Consider the following 16500-nt stretch of genomic DNA (forward strand, 5'->3'; position numbering starts at 1 on the left):
CTTTGCATGTGACAATAAAGCTTTTGAATCTTGAATCTTTATCCCCTCCATTAAAGAGGCCATATTCTGCATTTTCAGGCTCATATTTGTATCGAGTGTCTCTACTCTGACATGTCTCCATGCTCTAATGTTCAAAAAGCTCTTTATTTTTCTCATACTGCCTGTGCTGCAGCACCTCTTTTCACCCTCTGTCTGAAACCAGAGCCCAGTCTGCTCTGATTGGTTAGCTGGTCGGCTCTGTTGTGATAAAAAAAAACTCCAAAAAGCAGAATAGGGCCTCTTAACGTTCCCCTCTCTGCTCCACCCTCATTTGCCACCTCCACCCTCTACATACTTTCCACCCAGCCTCTCACCCTCTGCACTCCACCCTGTTCTTTTTACTACTTCAACACGTCATGCTCTTCCACATCTTGCTTTCCTCCCACTCCTTTCCTTCATTCCTTTCCTCATTTCCTCCTCTCTCCACCCTGCAGTCTTCAGTCATAATCTTCAATGACGGCTAACAAGAGACACACCCACCCTAGAAAAACCACATGACCCTCAGCACCAGATGTGTTTTGCACGCCCCTCACACACACAGACACTTCAGATGACCGTCCCTGCAGATGTTGACTTCTCGTCTCTTCTTTATTTGTTCTGTTATCTGACCCTTCCCCTTCTTTGTTATTGAAGCTTATACAGTCTGAACTACACTCATACACAGCTTCGGAAAAAATGAGGAGACCACTGCGAAGTTTGCAGAGATATACTACATGTATGGGTTTCAGTACAGTGACATTTTCTTTTCTTTTTTTGAAACTACTTACAATAATCTCCTTATTTGCATTAAATCCAAAGGTACTGTTTGTTTTGTTTGTCTCTGTAAGAAATATGTTTTGAATTCTGAGCAAAGTACATTTATGGACAAACAAAGTCAATAAATAATTGAAATGACTAAATTAAATCAAAAAAATTAAATGCTTCTGTGAAATATACAGTTTTTTTACATTACTGGCTGCTACTTCACTACTTTCATATGTTCACTTACTTATATAAAGTGACTTTGTGCTTTATTTAATATGTTATAGAGACCATTTTGCCCCTTGGAACCAATAAAGCATGTCTGACTCCAAATGGAAAAAATATTAACAAAATGTATCCCGAGGAATATCAGGTAAACACTCCATTTCCCTGCAGCCTCAGTCCAACACCCACACACACCTCCCTCTCCAGATTTAAAGGGGTTGGCTGCGTCGTCATGGCGATACATCCCATCATCTCGTCCTGGCCAGCTGCCAGCGGACACTTTCACTCTCCAACCCCGGCTCATGTTGCAGTGCATTGTGGGATGTCAGATCTAATCTATTCAACAGGACGCGCCTATGTGTGTATGAGAGTCTGTTTATGAGAGTGTGTATGAGAGTGTGTGTGTTCACAGTCACTGTAGTTCTTTTGTTCCAGTGTGTGTGTGTTTCCTGTTACAGTGGGATCAAACACATTCCTCCACAGCGCAGGTTACAGACCCTCCGCCCACCTGTCGCTCTGACTTACCTGCCTGTGTGTCTGCTCTCAGATAAATAAAGTTTATATCTTAACTTTATAAAGGTATTTTTTTCTACAATACAGCATTATGTTATTTGCACTATTTTATTTCTTAAAAGATGTTTAGACATTATTGGAGGAGCTTAGGACTTCAGATTTTCATGCTATGCTGTAGCCGTTTTGAAAAGGCCTTTAAATCTTACGAAATAAAAGTTCACAAACTACATTTAAAAAAAGTTTCTTTCAACAAATTAGTATTTTAAAAACTAAGATTATAGAGTATTGTGAGTTGATGCTGAATCTTGCCGTGAAAAGACAATTAAAAACGAGCAAAATCCTAATCAGCACTAAATATTGAATGAAAAATGATTACAGCTAGACAACATGGAGGTGAACTGAGCCGCAAGAGACGGCTTGTGTGTGTGTGTGTGTGTGTGTGTGTGTGTGTGTGTGTGCTCCATCAGTAACAGTTGAGGACACATGCTATCCTTTGTTCGAGCAGGAAATAGAGATGTCATAGTGTTACATCAGCGTATGGCCGCCCTTAAAGTCACTCCTGTCTCATCACTCACACACAACACACACAGATAGAGATGGTTAGGCGGAGTATGTCTCACGCTCATAGAAGGGTGTGTAGTAACAGACCGAGGGAAAGAGGAAATAAAGTGGGATAAAACAGAGAGTAAATGTGTAACAGCAGCTTTCATCCCACTGATCTCTGTTTGATACCTTCTGCAACAGATTTACTTTTAACATTTTTTAAAGGACTAGAAGTGGACAATATGTGCAACACACCTAGAGTCGATATAATCAATATAAACTGTATTTTGTCATATGCTAAATTCCCATGGAAACAATGAAGTTTGTCAGTAATGAAGGTGCCATTGACTTGCAGTAAGGTGCGTTCAGGCTCCATTCAGTAAAAATGTGTATTGGGCAAAGGTAAAGTATGAGTAACCTTGTAAAATGTAGGTTTATGGTTATTAATGTATTTAAGTTTAGAGAGAGAGTGTGTGTGTGTGTGTGTGTGTGTGTGTGTGTGTTGGGTCAAGGACATGTGACCCCTCCCCCAACATGTCCAATGTCAGCAAACTCATTTCCCATGATGCCGAGTGTGTCAGTGGGTATGTGAGGGTTAAAAAAATACGCTGGTGTAAATCTCCCTAAAGTCCCTCAGCATGCGCACACACCACACACACACATGTGTAAATGGTATATGATGTCAGCACGGGTCGAGTTACACCTCGGCAAAGAGAGGGGTGGAGGTCAGAGTGAGGTAATCCTCTATATCGTCATAGCAACACTGGAAAAAAATGTTAGCTGAAATAAAATCCTGCCGAAAATTTGATCGGAATATTTCCAGGAAACCATGAAAGATGATCTCCCTGTGGGTCGCAGAAACACTATTCATTGATTATTGTCTTGATTAATTGTTTGAGCAGAGCCCAATGGGATGTCTTCAATTGTCTCGTTTGGTACAGACAACAGTTTGAAAATATTCAGTAACAAATGAGATTCAAGTGTGAAAAGCAGCAAATCCTCACATACGTTTTTTTACTTAAATATGATGGAAATGATTATCAAAGGCAGCTCTAAGATCAGCTAATACGTGTGACATTTAGTAAGACTGCTTTGTAGAGTACGGTTTCCAAGTTCAAGGATTAGTCCATATACAAATTCCAGTGCCACGATTTGCAGTTTTGTTTAAGATAAAACCGTTTTGCCCTCCATATAAACACTAAGTAGATACATCCACTGTTCGCAATGTTTGTTTTGCAGCCACTTGTGTTCTTAAAAGCTCTCAGTGTAAACAAACAGCCACAACAAACAGAAAGGAAGATATACCATTTTAAGTTAGGATGGTTTGCTTTAACAATGAGTGAACACAGTGGCCGTTTCTCAATCTCGAGGATGCTGGCTTGGTAGTCGCGTACTTCCAAGTCACTTCCTTCAGAAACGAAGCAAGTATGCTTCCAAGCCATGGCTTCGGAAAACGAAGAAGAATGGAACAGGCTAGCAAGTGTGCAGGTGTGCGTCATATGAGAGGCCCCGTCTTACATTTTCCGCCACAGATTTGGGGAAATTGGTCCGTGCGCAAAGCATTGTGGGGATTTTAAGGACGCGAAGTCTACCCATGTGCAGCCTCGAAATTTCCCCCAAACCAAGGACGCGGCCTCGGTGGAATTCCAAGTATGCTGGACATTGGAACGGTCCTGCTGCGCCACTTGATGACGTAGCATCCTTGAAATATTGGCTTGGAAGCCAATATCCTCGCGATTGAGAAACGGCCTGTCTCTCATCTCAAACTCTCTGCAGCTCCAGAGGCGGCGTCCATCTTTCTGCTAATCACTCATTTCCTCTCAGAACCCGCCCTCACTTCAACACCAGGGTGTGCACCAAATGTATCTTTATGAACAATCAAAACTATAACAGGCTGTTCTCACACACTGTTCCAATCTGAACCTATCTGCGTCAAGTAATGCACTTTATTCAAATATATATGTCCCACAAAATCCATTTGTATCCATTGCATAATAGTCAACTACTACTTTAACCCAGACGACTGAAATCTGTTTCTGTCCCGATTGTTACGTAACTTAGGGACTCAAATCACTTTCTAAACCCAACCTTAATTTCCTGTTTGGACAGAAGTTTATTTTGAAAAGGCTGCATGCAGGTAAAGATCGGGAATTGGCACACAGTTGGACAATTGTAGGAGAAAGCACGAAAAATGAAGCATAACTTTGAATATGAGCAACAGTATGAGAATATACACACACACACACACACACACACACACACACACAGCTGAAACAGACCCCTGATTCACCTTTAACTGAATCCATTTAGTCCGTTGTCCTTTGAACTCCATTGTCATGCATTTCCCATAATGCCAAGGAAGCTGGCCCTGCACATCCTACACACACACGCACATCCTACACACACACACACACCCCGACGCACAGCAGATGGGTGTCGTCTGACCACATCTGGAAGCCTCAAACATTTCATCTATCAGGAATGTGAGCGTGCGTGTGTGTGTGTGTGTGTGTGTCCGTGTATGTGTGTATGTCGCAGAGAAATGCCTTTGGCTACATGGAAATCAAATGAAATGGAGTTCTGCTGAAGGTCAACGTAGAGTGCATCATTGTGGCGTGTGTCTGTATTGTTCCATCTGACAGTATAACGTAAACACATGTGGACAATACAATACATCATATTACTTTTGCTGTCCAACAGACACACACACGTCTCAGTGTGATAAGTGTATGGACGTGACTAATAGACTAACCACTGAATATGTGTGTGTGTGTGTGTGTGTGTGTGTGTGTGTGTCTTAAATATGGAAATGTGCTGCTTTCTCCATTTAACATCATATATGAAGTGAATATGTGGGACTTTTGCACCATCAAACACAAGATATTTGCAAATGTTCAGGTTCATATTTGTATTTTGTGCCTCTACTGTGATATTTGTACATGCTTACCTGTTCAAAGTAAAGTTTCTGACATTAAATAGACCAAACCATTAACCAATGGATCCAGAAAACAATCCGTATAGTTTGATACTCGGTCAAAAAGCAACATGATTTAATCACTTCTCTGTCTTCCCACCCCTCTCTGAGGTTTTGCTGCATCATGCCACGTCTGTTAAACTAATTAGGCAGCAGCTCAAAGTGCTCAAATAGGAAAGAACAGGTAGTTTGGCTTGAAATCTGGTCTGCTAGAAACACTCTGCATCCATCAGGAAAAACACCCAGAAATCGGAGCAGAAAGCCTTTAAGGAAACCGTTCCTGCTGCAAATCAGCGCTGACTCGTCATAAACACTCTGTTCTCATTTGTTATTTATGAGAGATCGCGGGAGTGTAACTGCAGCTCATGTGTTTTCTGACTTTGATGGAAATGTACATGAACTTTAAAGAGCAAAGCAGCTTTCATGATCAAGACGTTTTGTAATCTTCTAAGAAACCTGCTTATGTGATCATTTATGAGAGCGAGAGACTAAGGGTGATCTTAAACCTCTCAGAGTCTTGTTGCAGCTTTGAAAAGGGACTATTCACCAAGCTCAATGTGAGGAAAGAATACATACTTTAGAGTGTGTTTGACTCCCACTGAGGTTTAACCTGTTCACCCCGACCACACACACGAGATCTCGGTTCATCCCAAATACATTTTCTATAGTCACTGCATTACTGTAGAAAATCAAGTACCGTCCCATTTTGAGAATTTGTCATTGACATCCCTACATTGCAAAAACTAAGAGCAGATAATGTGCTGAAGAGCTGCAGGACAACCCAGTGAGTGGTCAAGATAACTCTGATTGATTTGCATGTAATGAAAACTGCAGTGTGTTGCAGTCGGTGGTATATTTAGAGGAAGCTTCACCACTGGGACAACCTCCTCCTCCTCCTCTCCGTCGCACTGTTCCACTTCCTATCTGCTGGACGTTTTCCAGAACATTCCTCCCTCCATCCCGGGAATGTTTCTAGGCTGGTATGTTTTACTCCTGTCCTCCTTTCTCTTCTTCCTCATCATCCCTCCTTAACAACTACCCGACTGTTGCCTCCTATCCTCCTCCTCCTCTTCTCCTGTGTTTATTCTGGCACCTGATTTACTCAAACTACTCCTTTCACTCCGGACCACCTCCCTCTCTTCCCTCTCCCACATGTCTCCCCCCTCGCCTCCGTCACTCTCTCCCTCCTCATCCTCAGGGGCCTCATGAAGAACTTCTCCTCCTTTCATACTTGAACTTCTCTGTTTTGCAAGTCATGGACATTTAAGGAGAAATAGGGAAAGAAGGAGGGACAGGCGAGGATATTAAGGGTAGGACAAAAGAAAGAAAGAAGTCAAATGTGTGTGTGTTTGAGAGGAAGTAAGGGTGGCTAAAGAAATATAGAGGGATGAAGATGAGGAGGAATAAAGGTGTGAGAGTGAAGAAGGGAGCGTCTGCAGGACGAGAGAAAGGACGACAGACTGGCCTCGATTCTGAAAATAAAACTCCCCACACACTCTGCGTCTTAAAGGGACAACACAGCTTCATACATGTTAGTGTATTTAGGCTACACCATTAACCCCCAGTCTTTAATCACCTGCCAATCAAACCACAGAGGGGCGGGACTTTGACGCCCACTTTCTTTAGATTACATTTTCATTCAACGCCAAGTAAGCCAGGAATCTCAAAGCCTGAATATTAAGGGATTTAGACCCCATTTACACGGGAACGTTTGCGTTTACGCACCGAATTCGTTTTCAAAAAAGTCTTCCGTTCACACGCATTCGGCTCATTTAACGTGTCCGTTCACACGAGAGCACTGGAGACGCTGTAGTACATATGCCGGGCCTGTAAGGGGCGTAGTAACTTCCGCCACAAAATACACCAAAAGCAGCGAAGAAGACCCCCGAGCATGGTTGCCATGGTTGCCCTTCTGTTTATGCCCCGCGGTGGATTTAGCAACATGTAGTTCATATAATTCTCCATGTCCACTTGTTGCTGATGGTTGTGGTAGAGGAGCTGTAGATGTTGCACTAACATCTGTAGCATGGTCAGTAGCTACCAGAGGTGGGAGTAAGTCCTACATGTGCAAGTCATGAGCAAGTCTCAAGTCTTGACCTACAAGTATCAAGCAAGTCCCAAGTCACTGTGGTGAGAGTCAAGCAAGTCAAGTCAAGTCATTGCTCAGGTAAAGTCAAGTCAAGTCAAGTCAAGTCATACGAAATTCTGATGAATAAGCCCAGTTTCCCCATTTAAATCAGTTAAATACATATTAGATTCATATTAACCCTAGAACTGCAGACAATCAAAAAGTCTGTTCAAAAAGGCAGAATTCCAGGTAAGAAAATCATATGGCATTTGCCATTACACATATTTAATTAAAAATGTTGTTAACACTAGAACCGCCAACAGCGTCAGCACCTACATAGATATCATTTTCTAGATTTGTTCCTCTTCATAATTTCCTTATAAACTAAGTAAGACGATTTAAAACTCAGTTAATTTTGAAATGGCTTCAGTTTATCATCATAACAGATCAAAAAGTTCAGATTCATTTTACAATAAATCAAGAAATGATGCACTTCTACAAACAAAAACAACATAATTAAAACATTTAAACAAACTACTAAAAGTAGATGAACTACATTATTCAACAGTTTACAGTAACTTCTGATAATAACACAGGGGGAATAAACGAGGCATCTCTTTTCCTCTCTCTCTCTCCCTCTCCTGACAGCCCGTCAGTATCAGGGTTAGTACAAATGAATCCCTTGGCGGTTCTAGTGTTCATTTACCGTTTTGTCTTCTCTTTGCAATGCTTAATCGATTTGAAACCAAGTCTAACGCAGCTTAAACTTAACGTTAGCTTTCTAGCTAACACAACACATTCACGCACCTTTCTCTGTGGGTTTTTTGTAGTGACGAATGAAGTTGGATGTTGTGGTGGTCGTGTCACTGATCTTTATGCTGCAGACCCTGCATACCGCTGTTCTCTTCTTATTAGCGTCATCGACAACATAATCCTTGAATCCAAACTTCACTATTTGTGGAGTAACGCTAGCCGCTGCCATGTTAACTGACACTCCTGCCGTCTAGTGGGTTGCCAGGTTTGCGCGCACGGCGCTATAATCACCCTATCACGTTTCGAAAAAACTAAACGTAATATCTCACTACAAAAACAAACGCAAATATTTAATTTTAAAAAGTCAAGTCCTTTCAAGTCATCTGTCTCAAGCTTAAGTCAAGTCTCAAGTCATGAATACCAAGTCAAAGTCAAGTCAAGTCTTTTATCAATGTTAGTCAAGCAAGTCTCAAGTCCAAAAATATGCGACTCGAGTCTGACTCGAGTCAAGTCATGTGACTCGAGTCCCCACCTCTGGTAGCTACTGACAGTAGCTACTGACCATGCTACAGCAGTGAGCAGCAGAGGTGGGGAGAGGCGGGGCTATGGCTTCATCGTTATCAGGAAATGATCGTATAGGGCGTACACACGGAGCCGTTTGCCTGCCCCCCCCCCCCCCCAGAGCGTTCCGTTTGCAGATCTATTCACCTTGGGACCCGTTATCGTTTGCAGGGTCCGTTTCCGCGGTTCCGTTACGGCCTCGTGTGAACGAACGGGCTATACGCGAGAGAAAAGTAGCGGATACAACCCGTTTCGTTCTCGTCTAAACACCGCCTTACTCTTAAAGCACAAATGTTAAAAAATAAACTAAAAGTGTTTCTCAACAATCTTGGCTTTGACTATTGATGAAAGTGTGATTGTGCCGTTTGCCCAAATCATGTTTGTACTAGACTTTAGACCAAACAGAAAACAAGTTGCGCTATTTGTCCTGATTGTAAGAAAAAGATGTCCATGGAGCAAATATGGGTTGATTAATGTATCAAGTAATTTTGAGCCTCTATATAATGAGATGATCCAATACCTTCTACTGTATTATTAATATAAACAGGTGGACAAATAATCTGAACTTTTTCTTGGGACAAAATATTTTTCCTCACTCGTTCTTTGGAGTAGAAACGTTTTTAAATGTTATGGAGGACGGGTACTTTAAAGAGTTGTGTTGTTTTAAAATCTGTCCGTATGGATCTTGTCCCTTATCTGCAAACCACATCTAAATAACCTGAACGCAGCTCCACTTTAAACGTGTCTTTCATGGCGTCCTCTGTTAAACCCTGACTCTGCACACAGAGGTGGATCAAAGACCAGATTTAAAAGCTTCATTTTCTTTCTTCATGGTGCTTCTGATCACATGACACACACACACACACACACACACTCTTTCAACAAAGTTCTGCATCATTTAATACAGACACACACACTTGTATAGAAGTGTTCACCAGAGAGTAAGAACAAACTCCAAAGACAAAGAAGACAAAGACAGAGAAAGAGCTGAAGACAAACAGAAAGCCTGCGGGCAGAAGAGACACTTTGGATTCACGACGTGACTTTAGAGAAAGCTTCAACAACAACGACGAGTCCATCTGTGGAGCATTTCCTGCAGAAGACTTCCAGAATAATTCAACCGGAATGGGTTTAACCTTTCTGGAGGCCAGTGCTTACTTACTTACACACACACACACACACAAAATAAACATTTGTTTTCCCTTTAAACAAAAAGTAGCCAAACTTTGAGCAGCCGCACAAGCATCAGCAACTATCTGAGCAAAGTCAACAAGATTCTGACCAGACTGCAAATGATGGTCAAATATGCAATGGGATAGTTTTTAATAGTCAATCAAGAAGCTTCAAACATAATGTTTATCGAGTGGTTGCAAATGTGAAGCCAATTAGTCAAAAATAGTTAATTTTGCACTCTAGCTGCAAAGATTAGATCCAGCTATTTGTAGTTGTTAAAGCATTTTAATACAAAAATGTCAGGAAACGCCACGTTCAGACTCTAAATTATGGAGATTTCATGACTTTCTCTGTTTTATAATACATTAAAGTGTATTCATTTGAGATTTAAAGACATCATCTTGGACTTTAAGAAACTGGGAGGGACATTGGTCACTATTTTATGACATTTTGTAGACCAAAATGACGATAGATAATTTAAAGAAAATGGTTTGATGCCGCCCTATAGATCAGATATTTAATAGCAGCTTTAGGGTTATTGCTAAATCTCCACTAGCAGTTCAAAGAGCTATAAATATTGTCTTCAAATGAACATATTTCAGTGTTAGCTTCTCCATAGCTTTACACATGTCTTAATGTGCATGTACATACTTTAGACTGTATCCAGTGAGAGGTTTCATTATGCAATATAAATCTGAAGTCCTCTGTGCGCTCCTTCCTCTCGCTCTGATGAAATGCGACATGAGCCCTTCAGGTTAATATTAGCCTGGTATTAAAATGATGAAGCTGAAGAGCTCAGGACTCTGCCGTCTGCTATCTGAGGCGCCGGCTGCAGCACAGCCTATCATTTACAGCTGAAACCTCGCTCTGCATCACACAGCAGACCTGCTTCATCATCACCAGCCAGGAGGATTTAGTGAAGGAGAGAACAAGTTTGAGGCAAATTACAGCCAACCGTTTCCTGCAGCATCGATTCCCTTCATCCCTCCCTGCAGATCACTTATGAGCAGAGAATCAAACTGACCGAGGGGATGTGATTTGATAAATGCATTCAATTAATAGCTTCATGGAAGAACCAGAGGAAACAGGTCCAGACAATGTTGTTTTTTTAAAAGATGCTGCATAAAGCATTTTGTGTTCCTATAAGTGAAACCACATTTCCCATAAACCCTGCTGCGCCCGGTTCTCTCTACCATCCATTTGTGGCTCTGCTCCATTTCATCTAAACAGCCTGTAAACACTAACAGCAGACCTGCATTCTGACCACGTCAGCGAACGCCCCACGGAGAATAACGTGTTTTTAGAAAAGGTACAGTGCAGCATTTAAAGAGGGTTCCTGTTTGCAGTATTATTAACAGAGGAATATGGCTAAATGTGGGAGGAGGTTGCTTAACGTGTATATCCAAGAAGTGAATTGAATCACATTAAAATGATATATGAAGTATCTTCAGTCAACCTAATGTGCTTTATTGTGAGTGTAAAGTCAAAGGGTGTTTTTAAAGTACTAAAGAGCCTTTAGCGTCTCCAGAGGGAGCCGCGTGACGTCTGATAAATGGCCGAGTGCAACAAGTTTGAAAAATATATATATATGAAGTAAGGGTTGGAAAGAAGTGAGGTCATTGCTGCAGGATACTTCAGCTGCTACTAGGATTAATACATCACCATCTCAGATCAGAATGTAGGAGGTTGAGATGCATTATGGGTAATGTAGCCACCAGGTTTTAATGTGTGGAATAAAAAAAAGATGTCTTCAGTTCTGCTGCTTTGATTTTGACGTTTTAATGAAACACCAAATGTGTAAAGTAGTTACTTGAGTTCTTGAGTAAGGTATAAAAAAAACGTAGGTATCCAACACAAAAACTAGAAAGGCATTCAGACAGTACAGACATCCGCCAAATGCTCTGTCTTGCAATAGTAATTAAATTGAAAGATAATGTGTCTATCCGCCCCAAAGTTGAATGGGTTCTTCCTCGGCCCATGCGATACCCTGCCAGCAAGTTTAATGAAAATGGGGTCAGCAGATTTTCAATAATCCTGCTGACAAGCAAACAAACAATCCTTAAAAAGATATCCTCCATGTAAGAATTTCAAACAATACAGACAAAAGTCATGTGACAGAAAGCATACCAGTAAGTCCTTCATCTACTGTGTTAGTATCAGTTAACTTCGATGTGAACAATCTTGTTTACATTGGCAATGACTCAAGTGATACAAAATGTGTCGCTTACATTTAAACTGCAGAAGGAACTTAAAGCTTTGATTTCAAAGGACATTTTGGAGATGCATGTTCTGAGAAGATGTTAAAGTTAACACATAGATTGTCTTCACATCTGTGTTTTTGTATGTTTGTAATCCCCTGACTTTCTCCAAATTCACTGCAAACACTAATGGTGTTTAACATTATAATCTGATTCAAAGGAGTAAGCATTATCATTCTAGTTTTACCGCAGTGTGTTGTGAAAGCAGCAGGAGAACAACCCGACACCTCACTGTGACTTTTAAAGGCTCCAGTCAACAAGTTGCCAAATGTTTCTGGTTGCTGCATCAAAGAAGTAGAGAGGAAGGGTGGTGGTGGAGGAGGAGGAGGGGGAGAAACAATTATAAGAGAAAAGCTGAGGAAGAGGAATCTGGAGAAGGACAGGGAGCAACATGAGCCAAAGATTGAGGAAAGGAGAAAGTGTAAAATGAGAAAAAACTGGGTGGGAAGGAATAAGAAGACGTCAGATTAGAGAAGGAACAGAGGAGGAGGGAGAGAAATGAAGAAGGGGAGGGAGGAGGAGAGAGTCCAGGCTGTATCTGATTACATAATTGCTCTACAGGATCTGAAACGGGGTCTGCGCAACAAAAAAATGCCTCAAAGCACCAGCGTTCGTTATACTGTCACAGAAAGTCCACCGTGACCTTAGAATACACTCAAATCTGCCAAATCACTGCGGGGACTCATCCAAACTAACAAAATGTGCACGAAGATCACACAAATCTGGTTATTTACAACCACAGTAAGCTCGAATAGATCCAAATATGCCAAATCACTGCTGGAATATCAAACCAAAGAGAAAATATAAGGTAAAACTACCAAATATCACAACAATCAGGTTATTTATAACCACAGTGACCTTAAAATACACCCTGAAATCTGCCAAATCACTGCAGGAACACTGCCAAACTACTAAAAGCTGCACAAAGATCCAATTAATCTGGTTATTTACAACCACAGGAGTGGTTTAGTCCATTTTGGGATCAGTTTAAACTACAATAATAAAGATGCGTGTGCAAACATGCACTCAGAGGTGTTACAATGACACTAAAATGCACCACAAAGTAGAGAGAAGGTCACTGCAGTCACTGAGAGTCCCTGTAGAGATATTACAGGAGCATTGTGGAATATTCTAGTGTTTTTGCTCTGGAGTTGAGGTCAGCAGAAACGACCACGCCTGCACAAACACCATCTTCATCAACTCCATCTCCTGGCTTCAACACATCCACGATGAGAGAGGTAAAAACATAGAGAGAGCTGCTGAGTTCACCAAAACACAAGCAGCAGTGGCGCACTAAATCCAAAACACACACACACATCCAAAAACACACACTAACACAACTTCAAAACGCGATGGAGAGATTCAGGGTAAAGCAGGGACACACAGCCCGGAGAAGAGGCTCTCTGCTTGGCCTCTTTTGGCACCAACAGCCCGCTGATGCACCACCATGATGGTGTGCGGCTTTAATTTGAGGTTTAAACAATCAACACGAGACAGCAGCTATCACGCGATTTGGGAGACACACACACACACACACACACTCTCTCTCACACACGCACACGCATGCATGCATACATACATACAGCCGTCGTGGATGTGGATGCTCCCCCATCCGCACAATGAAACAAAATCCGTGTAGAGGCTGCCTGCGGATGAAGTGAAAACAGGCGGTGAATGGAAGAAGCAGAGGCCGGCTTCACTCACCTGTAGGCCGGGGAGAAGCGAAGAGGAGTCCCGGTCGGAGTGAAGGACGGTGGGGCTGCTTGGAGCGAAAACAACGCAGGAGCACAGAGTCCTCAAATCCACCAATCCTCCTCCTCCTCCTCTTCATCACCCCGCCCCCCCCTCAGCTGCCTCTCTCTCTCAGCCCGGACTGCATCGACGGTGCACTCGGTTTACTCACCGGACAGCACGAGGGGGGCGGAGCTACACTGTGAATGCTTCCAAAGTGAGGATGTAATAGTTTATTTGGGATATTGAAAATATGCAAAGCAAGCAATAAATGTTTACTTTGATCTGTGTTTGAATATTTCATTGGTCCATATTTTATTTTTAAATCTGAATTGGGATATTTGGAATTGTGACAGTCCCACCATTTTAGAAATAAATAAAGTACAAATATTTGTACAAACATAAGAACTTAAAGTAAAGGGTGCACACTGTAATAAAGTTCTCTAAAGAAACAAGTAATAATTCCTATTAATTATAGCATATAACTCTAACACATTTATTTAGGACTGTATCTAAAATATTGATTAATCGCTTTCATAATTTATTCGTGAAACTCCTTCAAAGCGTTATGGTCCATTTCCTTTCTTGTATGTTTTCTTTATTGTCAAATACGTGTCAGGGACTGCGGATAAAATGTGCCTGTTTGTCAAAATTTGGCACTAAGGCTAATTTTAAATGATGTGCATTGGCGCTTAAAACAAATAAACATAAGGTTGCAGTTGGAAAACACACAGAGAGTCAGAACAAACAATCAAACACTGTCTAATATTATTCATAACTAAACATATCGTAAACTAGAATTTGATCCAAAACTACTGCACTATGAAACAGACAGAAATATAGTTGGCCCATTGAAAAGTCAAAATCTGTTCCACCATCTGTTAATATTCTTCTCGTGCAGGGTGCCCACATTTCCCCCCGATTTTATTGTATTATTAATAATACCGTCCTGATTTTCATTCTTACCCTGTTGCTGTTAAACTATTGAATTTCCCCACGGGGGATTAATAAAGATCCATCTTATCTTATCTTATTTTAAGACCCATTGCATTGTGTCCATTGTATTCATATTAACTTCTGACTGTATTATGTGTATTACATTTACTATATTGTTTAGTAGTACCCTAATCATACTGTATGCACTTTTTTTTGTTGATCAGATGCTAAACTGCATGTTGTTGTCGTAGTAAACTATAGCAATAAAGTTGAATATAATATCTATTTAATTTAAAAACATACAAAAAAATAAATAGATAATAAGACTGTTGGTTGAAAAATAGGAAGTAAAAGTGACAATGCATAATTTGGGTTCATCTGTACTACTGGATTGTCTCCGCCCCTCAGGGCTGCAGTGGAGTTTAAATGAAGCGCTCCCAGAGTCTGAGTGAGAGGCGGAGATTCAGCCAGCAGTCAGGAGGAGGAGGGGGGGGGGGGGGGGGTCTGCAGAGAGAGAGTGATGCCAAACACAAAAGTTGGGGATCTAACGGAATGAATCTATAAAGAAAATACCATTTAGTGTTATAAATATATATATCTCACAATTGTGGTGTTACATGTGATGTTTGAGTTTGTGGAGACCCTTCTCATTTTCCTCCATTTAAACAACCACTGACGAGACTAAGGGGGTCGGTTTCTCCATGAGGAAGGGGGGAGGGTGGGAGCTTTTGGGGTTCCTCCCCCGGGTTTAATCTGGGCCATCAAACATTTAATTTCCTGCATGCTGAGGATTTGTTCTGCATCAAATAACAGTGGATATGCCTTTTTTTTTGTATACAAAGGAAATTACAACATTCAAGCGCCAGATTTAAAATACATTTATACATTTGTAAAGTTATTTGAATACAATACTAAAGCAGCCAAAAAGTGATCTAGTGGAGAAAAAACATACAACAAAAACAGAGAAATTAACAGATGCAATGAAGAATATATCAACACTTGTACAACAAATGTATGTATGAGTGATTCACATAAAAAGGTGAATAAGGTCAATACAATAACATGTCAGTCTCTAATTCTGTGTATCGTCCAGATCAAGAGTCAGATAGCTTTATTAAAATGAATATATCATTTATAAATATACAAAAAAGGCAACTAATTTGCATCTTTTCCCACTTCATGCAAATGTACAGATATGTCAAATATACATACATGTATCAATATGATGCACAACAAGCAGCATGAAATCAAAAAAGCCATTTATTCATTATGTATTCTCCTGTAGATCAAATGACATTACTTGTATTTAATATGATCCATTCCGAGTCAGTTCACTTGTGGAAAGTTCATGCATATGACACTGATTTATGTCCATAATATATATATATATATTAATTACAACTACCACCTACTCTACCAGAGGGACTGTTGCTTCTGGCAGCTTTTGAAAATAAAAGTCCTCTGCTCCTTTCACGTTTTTATTGAGGGGGATTCAGATGTTCTACATATTGATGTCCCCTGTCCTCCCCCTGAAACCTGCACCATATGAGCCTCAAACCATGAAGCAGCTTCTTTAAGTCCTCCCACACGATGAATCATCAGGCGCTCCGTTTGTCCTCTCAGTATCTCACTGTTTCACTCACCTGAGAATAAAGGGGCAGAGAAGGAGACTGTTTTTACAGAAAGATCCGTTATGCACTTATTTGGACATTTCCAGATGTACACAATTGTTGGAGTCCAGGTTAAATCTGGGCTCAATTTTGTTAAAGTTTACAGATGTGATTTAAAAAATGTCTTTTAAGATGTTGACTTGGCCCAAAGAGACATTTGGTTTCAGCCTAGGACCAAACTTCTACATCATGATTCCCTTAGCACACGTGTCAAACTCAAGGCCCGGGGGCCAAATCAGGCCCTTGGTGGATTTAATTTCGGCCCGCAGGATAATTTCTAATTACTATTAGATCTGGCCCGCCGGTATATTGCAC

At 41.0% G+C, this 16500-nt stretch overlaps 1 protein-coding gene across 1 annotated transcript in view; it reads right to left on the reverse strand.

Annotated features, from left to right (window-relative positions):
* The window catches only part of sptbn1 (spectrin, beta, non-erythrocytic 1), a 117975-nt gene extending 104292 nt beyond the window's left edge, over nt 1-13683 (reverse strand). The window contains exon 1 of the mRNA XM_034135969.1: nt 13553-13683. The gene's annotated coding sequence lies outside the window, so the exon portion shown is untranslated. The remainder of the gene's footprint in view (nt 1-13552) is intronic.
* Between the last annotated feature and the right edge of the window lie 2817 nt (nt 13684-16500).

This window comes from Trematomus bernacchii, unplaced genomic scaffold, assembly GCF_902827165.1.
Source record: "Trematomus bernacchii unplaced genomic scaffold, fTreBer1.1, whole genome shotgun sequence".
Taxonomy (NCBI): domain Eukaryota; kingdom Metazoa; phylum Chordata; class Actinopteri; order Perciformes; family Nototheniidae; genus Trematomus; species Trematomus bernacchii.